This window comes from Alexandromys fortis, unplaced genomic scaffold, assembly GCF_014885135.2.
Source record: "Alexandromys fortis isolate MF-2015 unplaced genomic scaffold, M_Fortis_MF-2015_v1.1 scaffold_168, whole genome shotgun sequence".
Lineage (NCBI taxonomy): Eukaryota > Metazoa > Chordata > Mammalia > Rodentia > Cricetidae > Alexandromys > Alexandromys fortis.
Genome location: NW_026068058.1, coordinates 2,546,323 through 2,572,544, shown reverse-complemented (window position 1 = coordinate 2,572,544; position 26,222 = coordinate 2,546,323).

Here is a 26,222-nt window from a genome sequence, read left to right as displayed (position 1 = left end):
GCAATGTATCTCCAAGCTTAAGTAGCTTTTAGAACCCAAGTCTCTTGCTGTGATTTATGTCCAACTTATCAAATTCTTATTGGATGCAAAATTAAATAATTAGCCTGCTGTCTTTCCATGAGGAGGTATGGAGGTGACATAGAGGAGAGCTGTTGTACTGTCCCTAGAGGACTGTGTAGACAGTCTGCTCTTCAGGAACCAGAACCACAGCCAAATGTGTTGAAGCTGAATAAACCAATGGGAAGGCCAGACACCAAGAATGATGATAGTTACAGTAACTGTAGCAATAACATTTAGTACCACAATAAAATTCTATGAGTCACAGAGAACTTGACACAATCTATTCCACTGGATAGACATTTTACTATTTTAAAACATTATTATTTTAGTTACGTGTCTATATGTGCAGGCAGTGTGGAGATGTGTGCATTGGAGTGCAGTGCCCACGGGTGCCAGCAGATGGCGCTGGGTCCAATGGCGAACTGTTTAATGTATATATTGGGTTCTCTGGAAGAGCAGTGCATGTTCTTAACCACTGACCTTTCTCTCCAGATCCAAGTTAATAATTTTTATTATTTATTTGTTCATTTGTGAGTGTTCCTGTTTGCAGTTTGAGATGTGAACTCTCAGCTGCTGCTCCAGTCCCCTAGCCCCTGGTACCTAAGCTCTGTCACCATGGACTATTATTCCTCCAATCAATTAGCCAAGTAAAGACTTTTTCTCTAAATTGCCTGGTTCATGGTGTTTTATCAGAGCAATAGAAAATTAACTCAGACAGGTGCTATTCTTCAGGTGTTATCCATATTTATTTTTGACATATGGTCTCTCCTGGTTCTATAACTTACAAAGTACGCTAGGCTGTCCAGCAGATCCTAGGGATCTGCCCACCTCCAACACCCCTGTTCTGGGATCAATAGTTTGTGCCACATCTGAATTTTTTAACTTTGCTGACTGACTGAATTTTTCTGCAGCTTTGAATATTGATTTACAAAAACATTTAATGTACTGACAACTCATTCCTTATGTCATCACAAAAGCGCCTTAAAAATTCTAGGAAATGTTTTCTTCTTTTTGGAGCTCTCGAATGTTTACTGCTATAGTATTTTTGTTTTAAAAAAAGTGAATTTAAATTCTCATCTCTAGAGCATTTCATCTTTATTTTGGGTCTTCTCAATACTCTTTTCTACAACTAGAGGGCAGCTCTCAAGCAAGCATTGTTTCCTCCTCTATTTACCCAAGGGAAAGAAGTGCCTTCAAGGGTTATTCGCATGACCCCTCCCCCTCCATGCAGCCTCACTCACACTCACTAGGAAGTGCAATCAACTCAAGAGGCTGCCCAATAAATGAGAAAGAAGCTCAAAACCTTCCCTTCCTCTTTCCACTTTGAATTGTTAAGAGCCCATAGCTGTTTTCTCATTGCCTTTCTGTAGCACATCCCTTGTCACCGCAAAGCAAAAGCAAAAATCAGAAATCTCAGCCACTTCACGGTTAACTGAATCAAAAGGCATTTATTGTGGTGAATTCAAACATCCAGGAGACCTATGGAATTTGCTATGTCTCACATATTTTCTCTTGGGAAAACTACCTTGTTTCTTTTTAAATTCTGGATATGGCCCATATTTCTATCCTATATTCAATGTGTGACAACCTCGTTCATTTACACACTATTTTTTTTTTAAATTTCTTATATACATACACATATATAAGGTTCTCTGGCAAAGACCCCACCATACTGCCCTGTGTTACCTCGGTAAAATTAAGTTAGAGGTGTCACCCAGCCTCAGGCATTTAGCCTTGGGGCACCAATGGAGTGCCATTGGAGTGCCAAAGGAGCAGAAAGCTTCATCTCAGACCCCTCCCCCTGGGAGTTGCCTTGAGCTGGACTCCACCTCTGAGAAAGCCTGCCAAATGCTGACCCTCCCCAGGGAGGGGCAGGACCACTCCCACAGGCTATTTAGGTTGCGGCACAGAGAAAGAACACATGGTCTTTGGGTTTTGCACGTGCTCTTCCCATGCTCCTGGCCACCCGAGAGCACTGCATTCATTAAACATGGGCATCTTTGATTTGGTCTAATCTGGTTAGATTGGAGTTCTTTGTGCCAGTGGAGAGGCTCTTCTTAACATGATACATAACAACCTCCTTCACCCTTCCATCAAATCACTTCTTCCCAACTCTCTCTCCGGCTTTCATGCCTTGTGTGTATGTGTGACCCACTAATTTAATTAGGGTTGCCCCCATGAACATGGGCCTGGGTTTTTTTTTTTTGTTGGAATGGACAATGACTTCCTTACAAAATGTTTCCCTGTGTAACATACCAGTTACAAAATCACTGAGAAAAACGTCTCATTCCACATAACCTTTAATTGCCTATGCCTCCTTAAGGAGGGGTAGACAGTCCTTCCTATCCTGAAGCTCTTATATCCTTTCCATCCTCCTTTCTGAGATGTCCCCTAAGCCTAGCAAGGGTGATAAATAGGTGCAATCCAGTGCCAAGCAATCAGCATTGGACAGTTGCCCGTTGTAACCAGAAGATTCTCTGAAAGGTTAAGGGCAGCACTCATCTGGTGGTATAGACATCAATATTTAGAAAACAGTTTGACACCACGTCCATTTAACAGCAGGACATTAGTAGGTTCCCATCCCCCACGGCCTCTGACTTCCTCACCCTTGGGTTTCCACCAGTTTGCAGTACTAGGCTCCTCTACGGAATGGTTTTAAAATCTAACCAGGAAACTCATATAATCAGATGATTATCACCAGGACAGTCATGCTGCTGCTGCAGGGTGGGCACATCTTACCTGAAAGGCCAATAGTTCAGTTCCTAAGAGTCACAGCGGGGTAAGACCCTTGAACTTTCCCCACCAGCAGCTTGCAGGGTGCCTTCCAGCACTGCTAAAGCTCTCTAGGTCAGGAAATCCTCAGTTTAGCTGCAGTTTGATTTCTCTGCTTCTCAAACCCGAAGTGTGTATCTCTTCAGCAATAGGGTATTGACATCGAAGATAGCCTTATTAATTTAAACAAAGAGTGAATCAGGTTATACAAAGACCTGCAAATTCAGATATATGCTGGAAGATTACCAACATCTCCCATTGGCCAAACACAAGATCATGTGACTACATCTTAGACAGTGTCTTCTAGAGGTATTAAGAATTATTAAAATGTATTAAAATTATTGTCAGTGTTAACAATAAGGTCTTCAATTTTATATTATAAAGATTCCTTAAGATACTCACAAATAAGCAAAGACACAGGGTAGGGGTATTTGACTCCCTAATTAGAAGCTGTCTTTTGCTGCCCAAGGTGCCTTGAGCAAAAATAAATAAATGAAATACTATCAATCTAACAGCCAGCCCAAACATCAGGCCAGCACCAGAACTTTGGAACACTTTACTTTGCCTTGGGACAACTGCTATACAAAGATGGCTGCTGATTTCCCTGCCCCTAGAGGAAAAACTGAAGCACTTTGTATCAGACTTATTTACTTTTTAAATTAATTCTTAGAGAATTTCATACAGTATATCTTGATCATATTTACATCCATTTCTCATCCCCAACTCCTCCCAGACCCAATCCCTCCCTCCTTTTTGTATTTTTCTTTGGAAAAAAAAAAAAAGAGGGAGAAGCCCTGCAGCTGCCCAGCCATCTTGCCTTCGTCTTCTGACTATTACCTGCTCACTCGCTCATTCCTGTGATGTTTCTGAGAGTTAAGTATAGGGATTGCAAATGTATATTGAACATGGGCACCTCTCCATCAGTCCATCTCTGCATTTTGGCCAGGGTGGCTTTCTATAACAGTCTGTGTCCCTTGCCAAAAGCAGCTTCTTTGATGAGGGATGGCCTAGAGTCACCAAGGAACATGGGCTATGCCTTTGTAGAGCAGTGAGAGATTGTGCTGATTTAAAAAACTGGCAGTAGCAGGTTCTCATGGAAACCTTTTATAAGCACAAGTCTCGGTGCAACACACCTTACGACCTGGACATAGCAGTAACCCTTCCTGTGGCAGAGGGAGTACCATCGCTGCTTGCAGTACGCTTTCTTGTTGGACTATTTTTGGACCACCGCCTGCAATGACCTGAAGACTTCCTCGTAATTATGAAAGCTTGGCCTTCGCTTGGGCTTTTTCCAAATTAGCTGTTACAACTTAATTAACCCATATTCCTTTAATTTACATTCTCTCACGTGGCTTGGTTCCCTCCTCTTAGTGCAGCACATCCGACTTGCTCCGAGTCTACCCGCGAAAACCCACACCCAGATTCCTCTTCCCAGTTTCTCTCTCTCTGCCGCAAAGTCCCACCTCTACCTCCTGCCTAGCTATTGGCCATTCAGCTTTTTATTACACCAGTCACAACACTGTATCTCCACACAATGTCCAAATATCCCACAACAACTGGTCTTGTTTGTTGAGAAGTCATGGGTGTATGATTATGGCCATATGATGATGGCCATCGCTATGACTTCTGCCATCCCTAGAAGGCACAATCACACAGCGCATGTCCTGGTCTCCCACTCTTTCAATCCTCCCATTCCCCTTTCTGCCTAGTTTCCTGAGCCTTAAGTGTGGGGGTTGTTTTGTAAATGTGTCAATTGCTGTAGAGCAGCGGCCCACCCAGCAGCTTGATCCATTTTGGCTACTTGTGGATTTCTGTAATTGACTTGGCCGAATCTAGAAGGGAGGTTCTTGGATGTGGGGCGAGAGCACACTCAGTACTGGGTCCAAGTTGTCCAGAATCTAAGAGCAAAGTATCTAGAACTGCTGTTTGACAACTGAAGAGGTCCAGGTGGCCCCACAGGAGGTCCTGAACATCCCTGTTTACGACAGGAGCCCAGTTCCCAAGCTGTGGACACCAGGCACTACTCTCCCAGCAAAGGGTACTACTCACAGCTACCTACCAGCAGTTCTATGGTATGAGCTCACCCTGCATATTGCTGGCTCCATTGCTCAACCCAGTAGTCCTGCCAGGACCTGCCTGCCAAGAACAGATATCTATACCTGTGTAATTCTAGACATGCCAGGTTAACACAGGTGCCTCCCGCTTGCACCCAGAGTCCAATGCAGTCTAGATGGAGGTGAGCATCCATTATCTATCTCATGAGCAGTCGCTGAAGAATAAGATGAAAGAGCTGCAGAGCATCCAGGGCAGAGAAGAGAGTGGGGGGCAGATTAAAGGGTGTAAAGGAGACAAATTTGGGCCTCATTTGCTAGAAGAATAGAAAGTCTTAGGGCTCAAGTCTCAGACCCCAGAATGGAAGCTGTGACACTGATTGCCATCCCAATGCGAGGGATCCCAATACTGGAGGCCGGCCCGAGGCCTATAACATCCCATGGTGCCATTTCCCACTGCTTCCTTCTGCCTTCTCCCACTGCTTGCTGTCAAAACTGGGAGGAACAAAAACGGCTAGAGAACAACCTTTGGAGCATTGCAATTTTCACCATGTAGAGCAAATACCCCTCCAACAGCTGAGTGAGGACAGGGCTGGGGATGGAGGCCAGTGCTCTGAGCATTCTAGCCAATCCCACACTTCTAAGCTACCCTTCATAATTATTTCAAAGTCCAGCTTTTAGTTTATAGCTGCAGTGTTTCTGAGTGGTTCTGCATAGAGCCTGAAGGCTAAATGCCAGAGTTTGTGTCCAGTTTTCTGAGTTTCGGGTTGTGTCACCTTGATTGACCTTCCTCTGCTTCTGCCTTCATACTAGTGACACCTCTCAGGGCTCCTGGGACCCCAATCCCATAGATACTGGCCACTGCTGGTTATTGTTATTGATCTTATCATGTAATTGAAACAATTCTTGTTTTGAATTTTTCTCTCTAACTCGTGAACTTTACATCTTTCTTGGTCTATTTCCAGTATTGACATCTTCATTGATTGAAGCTGGACTTTTTTCACCACTCCAATGGCTTACAATTTATGTTTAGGATTTGTTCGGTAAGCTCAGGATCTTTTTTTCCCGTTTGCATTATTAGCTGAAAATGTAGTATTGTGTTCTAAAGACCATCTGTAACTAGCTGGCATCTTGCTTATCTCATCGGCTTTTCTTCACATCTGACAGAAATATTCTGATAAGAAAGCTTCCTGACAACCAAAATGCTGTTCTACTTGTCTGTGTACCGGACCTTTGTCTTTCTAACCTTTGCTCACCAAGAGCTACTGAGTCTGCAGCATTTTCCTGCATCTCTGCAGTCTGGACCACATACCATGAACCACTAGACAGAGATCTTTAAGAAGGGGTAACTTTAAGGACTTTTTTTGGAGGTGTCCCTCCATTTTCTCCAAAATTCAGGCAAAGGGTGACTTTGTCCTTTGTTTCAGGCTGCATTGTGTGTGGTTCTTGCCACACTTCCCAGGCTCCAAGGCAATTTCCTATCCCTACTCCACACTTTTGATTAAAATGTTCCAGACATATTGATTCTCAGTTTACAATCTTTTTCTTGCTCCTATTTAACAGCACACACAGCTCCAAACAAGCAAGTAAACGAACAAACTGAGTACATCCTTTTCACCATTGACTGTTTTTAACTTCCTCCTATCTGCCATTGGCAAGACTGGTAAGCCTCAACCACATCAGTCACAGAGCAAGCTTAGCTGTGTGCCCATCCTGGCCGAAGGCTTTTCAGGCTTACTTCTTTTTTTTTTTTGTAATTTTAATTTTTTTATTTATTTTTTATTGAGAAAAGGAAAAAAAAAGTTTCTGCCTCCTCCCAGCCTCCTATTTCCCTCCCCCTCCCCCCACTCCTCTCCCCCTCCCTCTCCAGTCCAAAGAACAGTCAGGGTTCCCTGCCCTGTGGAAAGTCCAAGGTCCTCCCCACTCCGTCCATGTCTAGGAAGGTGAACATCCAAACTGGTTAGGCTCCCACCAAGCCAGAACATGAAGTAGGATCAAAACCCCGTGCCATTGTCCTTGGCTTCTCATCAGCCCTCATTGTTCGCCATGATCAGAGAGTCCGGTTTTATCCCATGCTTTTTCAGTCACAGTCCAGCTGGCCTTGGTGAGCTCCCAATAGATCAGCCCCACTGTCTCAGTGGGTGGGTGCACCCCCCGTGGTCCTGACATCCTTGCTCGTGTTCTCCCTCCATCCGCTCCTCATTGGGACCTTGGGAGCTCAGTCCAGTGCTCCAGTGTGGGTCTCTGTCTCTATCTCCATCCATCACCAGATGAAGGTTCTATGGTGATATGCAGGCTTACTTCTTAAACTGCCAGGCTTGCTGTTCCACTGTTTTTGTCTTCCTTCCTGGGTTACTAGCTACATCGTGTCTAATCCCTCCACAAACCTCTTTGCTCTTGGCCTTCATCCTGGTATCTCTTAAACCTAGCATCACCTCCCTTTTGATTCCTGCTCACTCAGAGGGCTGGAGTCTGAGCTTAGATTCTCCTTTAAACGCCTCTTGGTTCATGGCTGTGCCCCTGTCCTCCTGCTGGTCTTTCGTTATTTCCACCCAAGTTCCTTCACTTTTCCCTTCCACTCGAGATCTCAGTTGAATACTCCTACAACTTGAACTTTCTGTTTAATTATCTTAAACGTGCCCTTGAGCACTTCCTCTTTTTTCCCTTCTTCTTTCTCAACCACTCCTTTAGTTTGCTTCAAAAGTTTGGGTGGAAAACTGGGCCAGTCCTTATTTCTCTTACCATGGTTCTAAATGTGTTCTTTTGCAACCACTGTCTGTTCACGCTTCACCTGCCTCTGTCAAATGGGTGTCTGAGAAATTAAATTGAGCTTTTTACCAGAACATAGCTAAAGTAGGCCCAAGTACTCACTTACCACCTCTCAAGCTTCACCACTCTGCCCATAAATCTAGTCTGCTCTGTGCTTCTCCGATTTTCTTGGTCAGTGAATGTCAATGGTAGGTCATTTCAACAGTGGCTCGTGTTCACAGGTGTTTTAGAAATCTGTCAGCACCATTCTTTTTGTCCTGGGTAGAGTTTCTTATATACACAGCAAAAGTTATCAAAAACAATTTTCAGGTTAAAAACATTTAATGAGAATTTGTGATGGACAGCATCCCGTACTATTTTATTACATCAACTCATTTTTGATATATAACTGCTTATATATATATGACAGGTAGAGTAATAGACCAATTTTATACTTACTTTGAAACAGGGTTTTACTATATCCTAGTCTAAACTTGAACTTAAGATAGTCTCCGGCTTTAGCTTCCTGGGCTGTGGTATTATAGGAGTGAGGCACTATCTTTAGCTTATAGATATTTTAAGATTATTTTTAATTTCTCTCTTTGTGTTTTTTTCTCTCTCTCTCTCTCTTTCTCTCTCTCTCTCTCTCTCTCTCTCTCTCTCTCTCTCTCTCTCTCTCTCTTTGTGTGTGTGTAAGTTCTCATCTAGGCTAGAAGATTTCACCAGAAGTGAGCTGCCCCATTCTTTGGAAAAGTAACAGACAATCTTCCCTATGGAATCATCTCTGCAGGACAGGCCTGCAAGTTTTTAATATATAGAAAATAATGGCTGACAACAGTGATAATCTCAGTGGTGAAATCACTTTCAAATTCATGCCTCCGTATTTTCACTGTGTCACAAAAGACATTGCTATCCCTAACTGTTTTCTTATTAGAAAAAGTTGTACAGTAACTTTGACGCACGTCCACACAAAAAGGGAAAAAAAAAAAAACAGAGAACATAAGTCAGGAAATTAATAACACATTTTAACATTTCCCCATGTTTATTTTAGAGAGTTTTTTTAAGAGGTAGTGCTTTACATAAATAACAATACCATTGACGATAAAAGTGTAAGACGCCATGGTCTAACTCAACACTACGCCGAATTATTAATTCCAGTCAGTACACTTCCAGTACAATTCCAGGGCCGGGATGGAGAAAGTGTTTGGCACTTGTCAACTGATTTTGCTTACGTTTCATTTGTTTGCATTGTTTTATATCACTAAGAGCATACTTTTTGATTTCTATGCTACGTTATTTCAGCAGCGGTACTAGCAAATGGCTTTGGTCAGGGGATGCATGTACGGGTGAGGGACTGTCTACTGCACCTGGAGTGAGACAAGAAAGCGGACTCTCAACTTCTGGAAGCCCAAGAGTAGTTTGTATCTTGTAATGGCTCCCCAGTCCCCCTTTTCAATGTTAGAGACTTAGTCAGTTTTTGAATAATGGTATAAGCTGGGTAACTCACTTGTATTTGGTGTGAGGAGTTCAGATATATAGAGAGAGGACTTTCATACATAAAGTGGCACTGCAGCTTGGATTCGTGTTTTTCTTTTTTATCCATGACTTCCCAAGTGGCATTAATGTAGACATTGATACTACATTCTCAGCTATGAACCTGCGTTTGGGGAGAGAAACAGAGCACAGTATATACTATAACACCACCCGTGAGAAGGCCTAACTGGAATCTTCCTAGATAGACTAGTTGTCTTAGCTAGGGTTTCTATTGCTGCAATAAAACATCATGACCAAAAAAGCAAGTTGGGGAGGAAATTATTTATTGAGCTTATACTTCTAGATCATAGTCCATCATTAGAGGAAGTCAGGACAGGAACTCAAGCTGGGCTGGAACCTGGAGGCAGGGGATAACACAGAGGCCACGGGGGGATGCTGCTTGCTAACTTGAGTCCTCTAGCTTGCTCGGTCTGCTTTCTTACAGAACCCAGGACTACCAACCCAGGGATGGCACCACCCGCCTTGGAATGGGTCCTTTTCCACTGATCACTAATTGAGAAAATGGCTTACATATGGATCTCATGGAGACATTTCTCTAATGAGTCTCCTTTCTCTATGATGACTCTAGCTTGTGTCAAGGTGACACCTAAAACCAGCCAGTACACTAGTAATTTAGGAACTAGGTAATTATGTTCCTTACAGTCATGGGCCTGAGTTCTCTCTGCATTTAAGAAACCTGACAAAAAGCCAGGGCTTTAATCCCAGCACCTGGGAGGCAGAGGCAGGAGAATCTGAGGTCAGCCAGAGTTACATAATGAGACCTTGTCTTTTTGAAAAAGTTGTCCTTATTTCAATAAAATATAATTACATAATTTCCCCCTTCCTCTTCCTATATCTCTTCTGTGTCCTCTCCCTCCCAAAGTCACAGCCTTCTCTTCTTTAGGCATTTTTGCTATCATCTATCTATCTATCTATCTATCTATCTATCTATCTATCTATCTATCCATACATACATACATACATACATACATACATACATATACATACATATATAAACTAATAAGCATAATAAATGTAACCTGCTGGGTGGTTTCAGCACTGTCTCCTCAAGTATGCTTCTCAGGCTTAACACTTGCTATTAGGTAATCAATCAGGGGGCACATCTCTGGGGAAGACTAATTGTTCCTCTCTGAGCAGTTGTTAATTGCTTGTAGCACCCCATTTAGGGGTGGGACTCGTGAGACTCCCCTCATGTACCTAGGATGTCTACTGGTGTGGGAAATGTCCAGGCATTCTTTAAGCATCCATGTAGTGAGATTTCATGGGTGCAATATTCTTGTCATAACTACAGGACACAATCTCATGGCATTCTTCCTGGTTCATTGGTTCTTAGAACCATTCTGTCCCCTCTTCCAAGATGTTCCTCTAGTCTTAGGTGCGGGAGTTTTGTTGGAGGTGTGTCAAAGAAGCTGGGTACCCTGAGGTCAGTTGTTCTCTGCTTTTTGGTTAATTATGGCTTCCTGTAGTGAGATCAGCTCATGAATGGTGCGGGGACAGAAAACTCAGTCTGGTTAGGGAATTCTTTAAGTTTGGAGGAAGGTTGAGAATTTCAGTAAAAAGAAGAAAAGTCACGAAACCAGCAGCAACATCAAGAGTTGACAAATAGTATCTCTAAACAAAATAAAGCTAATTATTATGCAGTTACTTGGATCAAACACAGTAGGAACTGCTTTAAATATGTAATCTTGCTACTCAGTTGTTTGATTAAGCATTTTTAGTCTTATTTTCAAGTAAGCAAACTGAAACTTAGTTTAAGAAATATTTACAGAAACCCCCTTTTAAGCAAACAAACAAAAAACTTGTATAAATCTGATTTTTTCTCTCTTCTCTCTCATCCTCTCCCTCTCTCACTCTCTCTCTTTCTGTGTATGTCTCTCTTTCTGTCTCACTCCCTCTGTGTGTGTGTGTGTGTGTTTGTGTGTTAGTGTGTGTGTCAAGACTAAGTCTCAGGATGTAGCTTTGGCTGTATTTGAACTCACTAAGTAGATCAGACCGATCTCAATCTTGCAGCAAACCTCCTGCCTCTGCTTCCCTAGTACTGTGATTACACGTGTGAGTCACCATGCCCCACTCTGGAGATGCTCTCTTAGATACCTCACTTCAGGGTGACCTTTCTTTCCATGGAGCCTGTCAACTTCTAGTATTTAATGTATCGAAGTTCCCAAGTGAAGCAGGAAAAAAAGTAGTGATTAAACCAAAACATTTTCTGTTCTTCTGTGCTTCTACAGCAAGTGCTGCATAGTAGCCACTCTGCCCAACTCACGTTGATTTTCATCTGCTTAACCTTTGTCTGACATATTATACATCAGTGTTCTACTAGTTTGCCTAAAGTCTGATGTGCATAGTGTCAAGCACTAGTGAGAATTTGCATTATTTGTTTTAACCTCAGCCAAAGAGTTCCCAAGATCCAAGGACTACCACTCCTTTATTTATTGTTCAACACACTCCTTCACAAAGTTCTGTTGGCTTTGTTTTTAAATAAAAGATAATCACAATTGTGTGAATGGCATATTTGCATACCATTATGCCCTTAGGATGCAGAAGATGGCAGATGTGGTTAGATCCCTTGTTAGGGCAGGACCTGGGATACAGAAAGTAATCAGTCAATGTTGCATAGTGTTATTATCTTTAGTCAAGACATTATGGCATAACAGAGCTATACCAAGGCGAGAGGGGGATATATGGTATGAAGGATAGATAAAGACAAGCTTTAATAGGCTTCTACAGTAGCTATCCAGACAGCAAATGCACAGGAAAACCATTAGATAACATTTAAGTAGGTTCTAAATTTCTTTGTTAGACTTAAAAGACATACTTACTGCTTGCCACGTAGCATTTCTAATATAAACTATTTTTAACAAGACTCTTATTTATTTTCTTTCCAAGAGATGCTCATGCATCAAATGAAGGAAGAGCCTTTGCTTCTATAGGAATTTATATTACATGAAAATATTGCCCCGGGCTCAGTCCCTGCTAACAGCAATTTTCATAGAACTTGCTTAGGATTTTCACACGAATTATTTTAGCCTTTAGAATGCTGTGATTGAAGAGCAGCAGCAATTTGCAGATGGGAAGACCGAGAAGGAGAGGTTAAATAACGTACGTGAGGATGGGCAATAAGCGGCCCACATTTTCCAGCATCAAATTAGGGTGTTTCTGAAATCCAGTCTCACATCTGGGGGTGTGAAGCCATTCCTAGCACTAATTATCATAACAAATTGAGGCAAGACTACTTCAAAACAATGGGTTATTATGCTTGGATAACAGCAAATAATGGATCCTTACCAAATTAGAACATTTATAATGTGCCAGAAAATTGAGAAGTGTTTTAGCTGCCTGGTTGGCTGCGGGGCTGAGAGGCTCATTTTCCTGCTGTGTGGAGCCTTACTGACTGGCCCCTCCATCAGGACCTCCCACTGTGCAGCCTTCTGCTGCTCCTACCCAACGCTGGCTGATTCCCCCCCCCCCCACAGGATCATCCATGCTGTGGGAAGTGAGGCTCCCTTCTCATGGGACTTAGTCCCCATAGGCCCTAAGGCTCTGTCTTTTTGCTACCTCTTCAGTGAGGAGCACAAGTCAGGAAGCAGAAAACTTGGGTCAGAAGCTAGCAGCTCTAGACCCTCAAGGCTCTCTCCTGGTGACCTCTATCTTCTTGCTAGGCACTATGTCCCCAAGGGTCCACAATCTGGTCTTTCCAAACAGTGTTTTTAGCTGCAGAAAAAGGTTCAAACTCCCAGCCTCTGAGGGACATTCCACATTTAAATAATCACAACTCTATTTGTTTACATTCTCAGGAATGGGGACTTCTGTTCCTCTTTTTCTCATTTCTCTCTATCACTTATTACCATTCATGACCACAGCATGCCACAAACCATCACACTGTACCAACTTGATGTGACTGAGGAACTTAAGGTTAGCAGGACTTTCAGGAGATGGAAAAACTGCTAGCGAAATAATTTTATGATATGTAAATCTCCATTATAGAGGATGAGCTGAATTTTTTTTAAATCATATAGAGACATAAGTCCAAAAAAGTGATTTTTCTCCAAGCATTTTTTACTGAAAATAAAATGCTTGAGTATTAATAATACCTAATATATAAACTTATTCCACATAGGATTTCATGATACATTATTGTCCAGAGGGTAAAAGATATTTGGGGCATCTACAAACATGACAAATGATTCTTTGGTAAGTTGGCAAGAGTCAGTTTGAACACAGGGTTCTGGATTCCTCAATCTCGAAGCTTTGGGAATCAGTTCAGCAGCAATATTCTAAGCAGTATGATTGGCAGTTTGGGGGATGAGAGCCTTTAGGTTCAGCATCAGGCTCTATATACACCACGGGATGTGTGGGGAGACTCAAATATATTGTGACAAATAAATAAATAACTCATTGTCACCTTATCCACAAGTGATTCTAGAATATGCCTCCTTTGTATTTTATTGTTACTATTATTCGTTATTATTATTACTGTTATTGTTGTTATCATTGTTGGTGGCATTGGTGGCAGTGGTTTGGGGATTGTTTATTTTGAAGCCATATTAAAGGAAAGGGAGACTGGGACGAGGATATTACATCCCCCAAGGGCTGGTAACTCCAAGAGGAGAGCAAGAGACTGAAAGAGTACTGAGCATCGAAGCCGTGGGGAAGCTGAAGAGAAGATCACAGAAAAGCAAATAGGAGGGGAGAGACTCCTCTGGAAAACGGTCAGTTGGCTTGTTCACAGAAAACTAGACGAGGAGAAAAATCTAAGAGTGATTCATTTTCTAAAACCGCAAGAACTGAGGTGAAGTGTTAACAGATGGAGTACTGAGATGACAGGGACAGTCACAAGAATCCAACCACTGATTTAAGAAATTTTGTATTGTCGTCAAAATGTAAATATATTGGCTGAACCAAGATCTCTCCTAAACCATGTTAGGAAACCAACAGGCGAGCGAGTGTCTAGAACTCTAGCTGAGCTCCTCAATGGCAGCTTTCAAAAACATGATGCACAGTTTTCTTAAGCCCCTTAGGCCTGGCATACTACTTAGAAATACAGAAGCAGAGAGTATGTGAGTTACCCCAAAACGTTATGAATACTTGACACTGGATGGAAAGATCGAAAGCAAAGATTGAGGGGGACAGGGTGCTTTGTGCTGATACTCAAAGGATAATTTCAGAAACGTACAGTTATAAAATTATTTTAAAACTTAAAACAGTTTGTATCGTTTATATATTTTTAAAGTAAGAATGTGTAGCAGAGGTAGGGAAAGAAGTAAGGAATGCTATTGTCTCTTTAGATCCCAAAAGCGCTTTGAGCTCTCGTTTAGCTGCTTGGGCAATGGGAGCAGACTCCAGTGTCAGGGATGTGACCTGTGGATTTGAAGCACTACTTGACAGTCCTCAGATCATGAACCATGAAAGGAAGGTCACCAAAGGTTACAACCTTTTCCTTTTCTCTGCTGCCAACACCCGTCAGTGTAGACCCATGCCAATGGTTTTTGAGCTCCACCGCAGCCGTAGACACTGGGTGTACTTTCTGTCTCTCAGCTCTCTCTACCCTGGTTCCCCTCATGGGAAGAGAGAGGCTGCTAATGAACTGGACCTCGGGCAGTCACTGCACCCATTAATCATGTCTGTGACAGCCATCCTATCTCCTCCATCTTTTCTGGGCCTGATTAGTCAGGGCAGCTTTTGTGTTCTCTTTCCCCAACAGGCGCACACGTACAGTGCGCTGATTTACATAGCGCATCCGCTGATTTCCTTCCTAATCAGGAAGCGCATTGCATGGCTGGAAGACGGTGTTCACATAGTGGCTTTGGGATAGGTGGGATGGCAGGGGTAAATCTAGTCTGACTTGGACTTTGGCTCTAGTCAGCTATGGCAGATAAGCTTTTCCAAAAAGTTCCGTGTTCATGTTTGGAACCTGACCAAGCTTATAGCACAGGACATTCCGTATTATTTGCCTTCTGCTGTTTTCATATGGGTTAGTTAGAAACTCAATGGGAATAGGGGTGTAGGTAGTTTTAGGGCAAGACTGTTGTGAGCTTGGGTCCCAGATTCTAAACAATGTACATATTTTTTTAAATGTGTTTATAGGCTTTTTCTTATATGAAGTTCATTTTCAAAATGAGACTCATCCTCTGAACTTAGATAAGTGTTGTAGGAGGCAGCAGTGATTTCAATAACATGGTTTCTGTGTGATTATTTTCGGGAGTCTGTGCAGCCTGGAAATAAGCCAGCAGCCTCCTACAACAGATAAGATTTAGATTTATGAAACCCAATCATCTAAACTCAGTAGGTGAGACCACAGAACAGGCCTGATTTCCCGTGAACAGTCTTGGAGTGTCTGCTACAAATACAGTGTGGATGTTGGTCCCGCGATATATAGAAGTATTATCTTAATTTCTTAGAAGGTGAAATTTTGCCATTTAAAATTCATATCCTCAGTAATCCCCTCATGAGAAATGAGGAATCTGAAATTCACTTCTCAGTTGGGTAACAATTTGATCTGGTAAGTGGGTGTGGTTCAAAGGTAGTCTCCTTGGCAATGGGCATCCTGGGGTGGGCTTGTCTGCAAGGTTTCCAACTCCAAGGCTCATCATTTAGGAATGACGTACCTAAGTCAAGGGAAGTTTGTTTTTTCTTTGGACGCTCCTGATACTTATCTAGTTTCACATTTTAAACCTTGATGTTTTATAGAAAGAAAGTTATTTAGGTGTGTTGAAATATTAGTCTCCCAGTGAAAACACTTAACATGTTATCTCAACACTCGCTCCTTCAAGGACCACGTGTTTGGACATCTCTGGAATCTCAACCCATCTTTCAGGTCACTGTCCCTTCTCTGTGCTGTCTCAATATTTGTGTTTTTATCCATCAGAGCGAAGAACTCTGATTTCACTCTCCGCGTGAAGGAAGCCAGGGTTCTGAGGCTGGGTGGCTTCCATCTTAGGTAAGGGAGCGTTATGTGTGATCTCTCTTCCCTTCCTTCCCTATCACTCCCCTTCCTTTCCCTTCTCTTCGTCCGTATGATTGGCATGTCTAAAGTGAAAATTCCAGCGGCAATATGATGCCTGTTTGTCATAAAAAATGTAATTATCAACCAAAAGGTGCTCCTAAATGACACAGAAATGATCACTGTGAGACCCTGGTGTTTTTCCAGCTTCACTCATTGTCTCCTTATAATAAGTGCCACTTATATTGTTTTGCTTTTACCTTTATCTGGATAATAAAGTTACTTGAGCGAAACAAACCAATTAAGCAAGGAATGCTAACCATCACTATTGTAGCTACTGTAGAAGAGCTGAGGGTAGATGAATGATAATGCCTGCCATAAAAGGCCTAGCAGGGAATCTAATTACTGACTACCACATAGCCCACCTTAATAGACAGTATGACATATATCAAGCAGCACAGAAGAAGACATGGATTTAACAATTGCTAATATGCATCTGAATGAGATAGATCAATAAAATATTACAAAGTAATTGTTTGTGCACAACCCTCTCGCATATTTTCCCCACTCCATCTCCTAAGAGCAAACCGTGCGTGACCTGTTTTTAAGGCCCTCTCTATTTCTCTGTCACAGCCCACACGCAAATTATCGTCTGCACTTTAAAATTGGTCTGCTAGGTGTCTGCCCCAGCTACCCACTCCCAGAAAGATGGGCTCTTTGCGGCACAGTACTGCAGGGCATTGCCAATGTGGTTAGCAGAATGTAGGTTAGGCCAGGAAGCCTTTGTGAAAGAGTAGTTGTTGGTGGTTTGGCTCACAGAGCGCAAGTCTTTTCAAGGGTGTCTTTGCTTCTAGCTTTAGAAGTGATGGATGGAGGCCACAGGCTGTTTGGATCCAGGACTCAGAAAAAGTTCATGAAATATGACATTATTGCCCTTGGAGACTAACCCGGAAACCCCTCCAAGCTCACTCACCAGGCACAAGCCCTCCTTCGGTCAGAGCTTGTTTATACCATGCCTACCCTAGGGGAGGGAGTTTTAAAAGTCCACACACCCTTGTAATTAGCTTTCAAAGGATGTGCATGAACAGGACAGTCTGAGATATTAAAATTTCTCCACACACCACACCTCCCACTGAAAACCACAGAACAGGCCACCCATTCCCTGACTCACTGCTTGGCGCTGATAAAGGTCCTGTTCACCACAGGCCCCAACGCTAGGAAAAACAAGTAGTTCTCTCCTAAAGTCCCTCCAGAAGATGCTGAAAGATTCTTTGGCTTACTTCTTCATCTCTTTCCCTCTCCAAAGGAGAACACTATCCATCACATTGTCAGGGAAGTTTTATGTCATAAAAAGCAAATGATGGGCGTCAGAACCAAAGCCTACTCCCCTTTCACATGAGCAGGACAGAGACTCAGATCTCACTTGGCTTTCTGAATCATAAGGTGCAGTGTATGTAGGAGCAGACATTCAAATAGTGTTCATTTCAACCAACTTCGCTGTGGAGCATACGTGGAGCACCATGTGAGGCAGAGCCATTACAGAGACAGTGGAGATCCGAAGGGCCCTGAGATGTGTTCCTGAAACCTAGGGAGTTAGAAACCCGGGCAACAACCTCTCACAGCGGCTTGTCGGGGAGTTGGAACAGCAGCCGTGCCCGGGACACAGAGGCAGTCCTCCGAGGTTGGGCAAACCCTCACTGTGAAGAAAGATGTATATGCTGAGGTGGAGGGGAAAGTGTTGATGTGGTTATAAACACAGACTGAATGATCTCCCAGATCTGCCAACAGGGGAAAACTATGGCCCAGAGAGTTGTAGTGACTTCCCTTCCACCAATGACTGCAAGTCAACCCTTGCTCTCAGATAGGAGAGAAGAGAAGTGGGGAGCTGGAGAGTAAGCCGCTTGAGTAGCCCAGAGGGAAATACCCACAGCAGCTGGAAGACTTCACATTTGAGGGAGAATTTCTTCTTTTTCTTTTAAATAATAATGATCATTAAAAATATCTTTATAAAACAGCCATGGCTGCCAAGCACAAGCGGTTCCTTTACTTTATGTTATATGTGTTTAAAAATTGGCATAAGTGCAATAGGAATATTGAAATATCTTTGTTAATATTCTGGTACACTGTTTGTTGCTCAAGTGTTGCCAGAGACGCCTCTTTGTTTCTTGGCCACCCAGACCCGAATAATCACACAGAAATTATATTAATTACAACACTGTTTGGCCAATGTCTCAAGTGTATTTCTATCTAGCTCTTGCATCTTAAATTATAATTACATATATTGAGGGAGAATGTTGATGCTTTCTAAAAAACCACATGAACCACATAGAGGAACTCTTCTGGAAGACACTAGAGGGAGCTCTCCTAAACAAATTCTAGAAGGTGGCGGGAAGGTATGTGAAGACTTCAGACAAGTTCTATAGGACAATATATAGCTAATGCAGGGTTTTTTTTTTGTTCTTTTGATCTGTAGCCACTTTCATTCAATTCCTATTCATGTCTGCCCTAGATCTAGCTTTTAAAAAGGCCGAGTCAGTGAAATGACATCGTAGGGATTCCCGGAATGACCCCCAGCATTATGGCCAGGGATTCAATCACAATACGTCCACTGATGAATCATTGTATGAATGGTGTTCTGCTAAGGCCAGCACTGTACAAAAGAGTCCCCGAGGTAAAGATGAATACTACGTCTGCATGGATAAATGGAATCAAAGGAAGACTGTGAAATGGGTCCTGTGAAACTTAAGGAACCATCGTGTGCTCTCTGCAAATGCTTCCCATTGCTGCTGTTGATTGTACACCTTCTCCCCTCTGTGACTGATGTCAGTGCTCATCCGTCAGCTGGCTTCTCTTCTCTTGTCCTGAGCCTGACATCCCTGTTTCCCCTTTGACTCTTCCTCTTTCTCTGGGTTGCCACAGCTTTGTTGGCAAGACTGGTAGCACCCAGGTATGCCATCCTATCTGCAGGCAGCTCACATGTCCTGGAAAGCAAACTCAACACTTCTTCATGACAGCCAGTGTTTTCTCTGAACATTTTTTCCTGGCAAATGATGCCAGCATCGCATTTGTATCAGGAATCTGAACTTCATCCTGTTGTCTCTCTCTCTCTCTCTTTGACCTGTTCTTCTCTATGACTTACCTACGAGTCATTGGCTTCAAGGAACAAAATGAACTCTCCATGGACTACATAGGGAACACATTTGAGAAACGATGGCCGAGAAGCATAGACATCCACAGGAGTGATGGTATTGTGTGGTTTTCAATGAAGCTTATGACATGAACTGACATTCAGGTCTGAGGATGTCTCTTCCAGCATGCACGATTCTTTAATACTCTCTCTCTCTCTCTCTCTCTCTCTCTCTCTCTCTCTCTCTCTCTCTCTCTCTCTCTCTCTCTCTCTCTCTCTCTCTCTCTCTCTCTCTGTCTCTCTGTCTCTCTCTGTCTCTGTCTCTCTCTCTCTGTCTGTATGTATGTATCTTTGAGAAATTGTCCATGAGTTCATAGACACTGAGAGTCAGTCCTCCATGAATGTATGAATGTGACCATAGCTGGTTTAAGATGCTCTTGCTCTTTACCTCACGGAGTATCACATGGGATCCCTGATAACTTTGCATATCTGGCTCACATACCATATGCCCACAAGACTGTGAGCTCCTTTTTCATACCTATATTCCACAGGACGCCTTCAAATATGTGATATACAGAGACATGCAGAACGGATGCTGGTCTCTACCTTCGAAGGGTCACCTTTGTAGTAACCTCAGTATAAGCCCTCTGTCTCATTGGGAGATCACCACATCAAGCTCATCTCTGTCTTTTTCTACATCCCACCTAACTGAATTCTCTCGTCTCCCCTGTCTGTTGCCCATATTTCAGCTGGAGTGATTACTTTGAAACCAAAGGCAGATTTGTGTGTCCTTTTTCTAGATGTTTTAATGACTTTCCGTTTTCCACAAAGTAATAGCCAAAGTCTTATGTTGCCGTAAGAGGACCTGTAGGACTTGGCCTTTCCCGGCTTCCACCAGCTCAACTCCTGCTGCTGTGCACTCAGTCACAGCAGTCCCTTTAGTGTCCTCACCCGAGCTCGCCAGGACGCGTCCCTCCTTCCTTTGCCCGAGAGACCTGTCACAGGTAAGTTCATGGCCTTACCTCTCTTTATTCTGTCTCACCTGACACAGACGCAGCGTGGCCCAGGCAGATGCCCTGTCCTTCTTCCCACGCTGTGATCTTTCACATGGCCTTTCACAATGATTGCCCGCTACACATTTTACATTAATTCTGCACGCTGTGACTCATAGCGGTTAGCTCGTGCTTACAGGGACAGGTTTTTAATTTGTTCTCTCACCCAATGTCTAATACAGTCTGTGTTTACTTTTAGGCAATGAAGAATGTTTCTGTATGGATTTGTAAACAAACAGAAAGATATTTATGGTGATTTTTCCATTTATCTCTCAGTTTGACCCATTCTTCTGGATTTCTTTTTTAATATCGCTACTTCATTGTTTGTTGGCAAATAGGCCGCATGTGCTCCAGCTTCTGTTGGGGGAGAGGATTTTTCTTTCCTATTTAAGTTCAAGCACAGTACCCCTTCTCCCTTCCCGAAAAAAGAAATACTCTTACAGAGATGGGAGGGGGGAAGAGCATTCCTAAAGAGGTTGGATGCGTATGTATGTACTTGTGGACTATGGATAGATGTATAGATGGATATGCTTGTCTTAGGCAAATACATAAGCTTAAGCACAAACACGTGTGTATGTGTACATGTATGCCGACACAACCCTGTTCATCAGGGGTGTGGAAGGACATCCTAGGGGCTAAGTAAATGAACAAATAAATAAAAGGTTTGGCGTCCACATCCTGGTCTCTCACTCGGAAAACAATTAGATTCTCAGAACAATAGCTGATGGGGTCCTTAGGAGATGATCCAGAACGGCTTATGCCAGGAAATACGGAATTGATTAAAAGCATAAGGGGAGGGTATGCCACCCAGAGGTGGCAGCTATCCTGCAAATGTCCCCATCGGCTAAATCTGGGTCCTTGAGCACCATGCTTACTTCATACAATAGTGGACCACAGACCATCAAAAACGCTGAAATCTTGAGTTGATATTGGTAATAAATAAACAGATAAATAAATGGAGAGAGAGAGAGAGAGAGAGAGAGAGAGAGAGAGAGAGAGAGAGAGGAGAGAGAGAGTGAGATGAAAATGTTTGTTGCTGCCTGGAGGGAAGCTGGGGTAGAAAATAATTATTTGAAACTAACACAGTAAAGATTGGCCACTGTGAGAATAGGGATCATAGATCTTGAGATTAAATTTGATAAAGAGCCAGATAACACTTTGGTTTTAATTCCCCCCTACACATTGCTTATTACAAAAGTAACTAAGGTGCAATTGCACAGCAGAGAAATTAGATATCAGAAACAGGCAATCAAAATCTCTTTGATCAGTAGGAGGCAGTTGCTACGGTATGTTCCCAGGTGGGCATCACGGGATGGGTTCAGCATCATCTAGGATGTGTTCAGGGTAGCAATGAGTAGTCTGTGTGTTCATGACTCCAGTCAATGTGCCACATACACGGCAACGAGAAATGTTTTCCTTCGGAAAGGGAGTAAGTGGTATTCTTCACGCATGTCAGTTTAATTAAAACTACAAAGAAGAATTTAGAGCTGCTTAAGATTAGATACGGCTACCTGCAAATATAATGAACGAACTCCAGGCTGCAGCTTTTTTCTGGAAGAAAACAACTGATTAGGGACAACATTGAACCACTTGCCAGTTGTGGCATGGGTGTCAAATGACAAGATTACAATGATGTTGATGCTACTAACCGTGTTGGCACTGACGCTGCAGTTAGTGACAGGACATTCTGATATACAGAAAAGGTATTTAAAAGTGAAGCACCATACTGTACATAATTTACCTCCAAGAGTTTCTATTTAAAAACAAGTTGTGATGGCGTGTTGACGGACTTAGAACCAAGCATAAAGCAAATGGAGTCAAATGTCAACAAGAATCTATGGAAAAGGTCTATGGTGATTTTACAATGTGATTATTCTTTATTTTCTCTTAAGTTTGAAATCACCTAAAGCTACAAAGTCTAATTTATTTTAAATGCACCATGCACAGGGAGCATTCTCCAGCCCTAATAGAGTCAGTCCATCTCTTCGGCTGCATTAACACCGTATCACTGAGACACCTGACCGCCCCCGGCTCTACCACATGCATGTTGACTCGCAAAGCACAAGCAATACAAGGAGGAGACGTTTGCTGAAGATTCGGAGATCGGAAGAGTGGTATCTTCACAGGATAATGAGCCTTTCAGAGCAGGAGGTGTGGTTCTAGCATGGGTGAGGTCCTAGGTTCAATCCATAGCACCCGAAATGAAAGAAAGAAAAAAAAACAAACAAGAAAAAGAAGAATCAAAAGACAGTCCATATGCTACTCCTTCCCCCGGCATATGGGCTGACGGGAGCCACTCTCAAGGTCTGTTCTTAGGTTCTAGCCTGCCACCATGGAGCCCCAAACCTCTCATCTCTCTGTGCCCTGAATCACGGCATGCCATCCTCTCAGAACTGTTGTAAACATTCCTTATGCCGAGCAAGTTCATCACAGCCCATTCCCTTCCCTACCAGCCCATCAAAGTCATCTCTAACTAATCATCCAGCCATGCAGAGGTGCAATTAGCCCCTATGCAGACTGATTGGCTGACTTCAGAGTTCTGTTAGGGGATATGATGTTATCTCCTTTGCCATGCCTGCTACTCTGTTGTTGGTTTTCTACTGCTGCCATGAAGCTGCATCATCAAGGAAGGTTCTATAAGGAAGAGTGTAACAGCTCCAGAGCATCAGAGTCTACGACAGAAGAGTGAAGGCACGGTAGCAGGAGGCTGGAGCGGCAGCTGACAGCTCGCATCTTGATCCATAAACAGAAGCTAGACTGAACACTGGGAATGGCCGGGATCTTCGGAAATTTCAAAGCCTACCTGGGGCAACACACCTCCTCCAACAAGGCCACGCACACTCGAACACTTCCCAAATAGCTTTGCCATTTGCTGAGCAAGTATTCAAATGCAGGAGCCTATAGAGGCGATTCTCATTCAAACCACCGCAGCAACAGACTGCTGATATTAAGACAAAAGAGAGATGAGAAGACAACACTGAATATTCAGTGTAGAGCCCCAATGTATAAAACATGATTTGCAGTCATAATTGTATTCAAAGATTAAACTCCCGGCATTGATGTATTCATTAATACGATTCCCATTTCCTAGGTGATGAAATCTGGAATTTGGTGCAGTTTGGTGTCCAGGCTCCTGCTTCTACAATGGCTAACTTCCAGATTTGGAGATCACCAGAATAAGAGTACGTGATGTCTAGAAGTAGACGGCACCACGGGGCAGGTACAGCACAAGTGTTTCAAAGATCAGTTTGCACAGCTTTAATTAGCAATCATTGGTCAGTCAGAAGGGGCACGGGAAGAACTCTGCTGCCATCTGGTGGTCACATTGGACTATGACACTCACTAGGGACTGAAAGTTCACTCTGCAAAATCAAATTGTGAAGACATCATTCAGACGCTGAATATCCATTCCATGTTAATATCAGATCTGAAGAAGGAGGATTTTCAAGCCTGAGTCAAACTACAATTGCTCCTGGAAATTGGCCTGCATCTCAGTGCCAAGGCTCTCTTCATCTTGCAACTGAAGCAATACTTTTTTCTTAAATTGTGTTTGTTTTGATTCACATTGCTAGAAAGTTATAACATGTTACAACATATCCTGAATACTTAACCTTCCATAATGCTCCAATGTAATGAAAATATGCTCCTTTACAAATGTGAAAGATTGAAGCGCAAAGATTTTGCTGACAACTCCCACACACTCCCTGGGAGTCAGCCAGTCAAGCCAGCCAGGGAACCAGATAGATGATCTTCAGACCTTCATGCTCCCTCCTCTCCTTCAAATCCAATCCCCTGTCTCATCTCCGGAGCACTGTAGCAGACCACAAATGCTAGTCTCTCCTCCATCCCTGCACCCGATCCTGGGGTCACAGCCTGCTTTCCTCATCTAGCCCTTCTCTATCCCTAAGTGTCAAACCTCCAAAACCAAGAAACATCTTCTCACCAGAAGCCCAGTGGCCACACCTGGCAGGATCTCAGGAGCATTCCCAACTGACAGCTACCATACTCTCCTAGGAACCGGAGAGGGCAACATAAGCCAGCGAATGGAACACCCACCCAACAAACACAAGAACAGATAGTAGCTCCTAGGATCACAGTTATCCCAAATACAGATGTTTAGACACCAGCTTAACAACACAACCAATAAGAGTCAGGCCAATACATCTCCGCTAAAGTCCAGCCGCACTACTACGGTAGGCCCTATGCAATGTAATATAACTGAAGTACGTGAGGACATCAGAAGAGTCTCAATGAATATGTTAGAGGTCCTTAAGAAGGAAGGAAATAAATACCTTAGAGAAATCTATAAAAACACAAGTTGTTTAAAGTGGAAATAAATGAATTTAAGAAAACCCAAACTGAGAGAAACTGAAAATTAAAAATTTAGGAATTAGAATAGAAAATTAAGAGGCAAGCCTCCCTAACAGAACACAAGAAACAGAAGAAAAAAAGCTCAATTATTGACGACAACATAAAAAATGGATACATTGGTCAAAAATGTTAAATCTAAAATATATATACAGGCACCAAACATACAGTAAATCTGGGACACTGTGAAAAGACCAAATCTATGAATAATAGGAATAGAGGAAGGAAAAGAAACCCAGATCAGAAGTACAGAAAATATTTTAAATAAAATCATAGAAGAAAATTTCTCCAACCTGAAGAAGGAGGTGCCTACCAAGGTACAAGAAACATACAGAATATCAAATAGGATGGTTCAAAAAAGAAATCCCCAATGTCACATAATAATCAAAACACTAAATATACAGATATTTAAAACCACAAGGGTGAGAGACCAAGTAATATATAAAGGCACACTAACTGAAATAACACTTAGCTTCTCAATGGAGATTCTAAAAGTCAGAACAGCCTGAATCCATGTTTTAGAAACTCTAAAGGAGCACAGATTCCAGCCCCAACTACTATAGCCAGTAAAGCTTTCAATCACAATAGAAGGAGAAAGAAAGATACTCTGTGATAAAAAACCAAGTTTAAGAAGCATCTTCTACAAATCCAGTTCTATAGAAGGCACTAGAAGAGAACTTCAGCTGAAGAGTCAAACCACACCAAAGAAACAGAAGGGATAAATAACCAGCAAATAAAAAGAAAGGGCTGGGGGGCTGGCACCACTACAACAAAATAACAACAATCAATAAACCCTGCTGACTGATAACTCTCAACACCTGTGGTCTCACTTCCCCAATAGAAGGACACAGAGTAATAGAATGGGTTCTACATCCAAGGATCTCACAGCAACATCAAGGATAGACACCACCTCAGGATAAAAGAACAGAAAACGATATTCCAAGCAAACAAATCCAAAAAGCAAGTCAACGTAGTCATTTTAATATTTGACAAAATAGACTTCCAACCAAAACTAATCAAAACAGATAGAGAGGGTGACTTCAATATCAGTCCGAACACACTGAACCTGATAGAAGAGAAAGTGGGAAGTACTCTACAACACATGGGCACAGGAGAACACTTCCTACATATAACCCCAGCAGCACAGACATTAAGGGCCTCATTGAATAAATGGGACCTCCTGAGACTGAGAAGCTTCTGTAAAGCAAAGGACACTGTCACTAAGATAAAAAGGCAACCTACTGACTGGGAGAAGATCTTCACCAACCCCGCAACTGACAAAGGTCTGATCTCCAAAATATATAAAGAACTCAAGAAACTAGACCGCAAAAGGCTAATCAACCCAATTATAAAATGGGGCACTTAGCTGAACAGAGAATTCTCAACAGAAGAAGTTCAAATGGCCAAAAGACACTTAAGGTCATGCTCAACTTCCTTAGTGATCAGGGAAATGCAAATCAAGACAACTTTAAGATACCATCTTACACCTGTCAGAATGGCTAAAATAAAAAACACCAATGATAGCCTTTGCTGGAGAGGTTGTGGAGAAA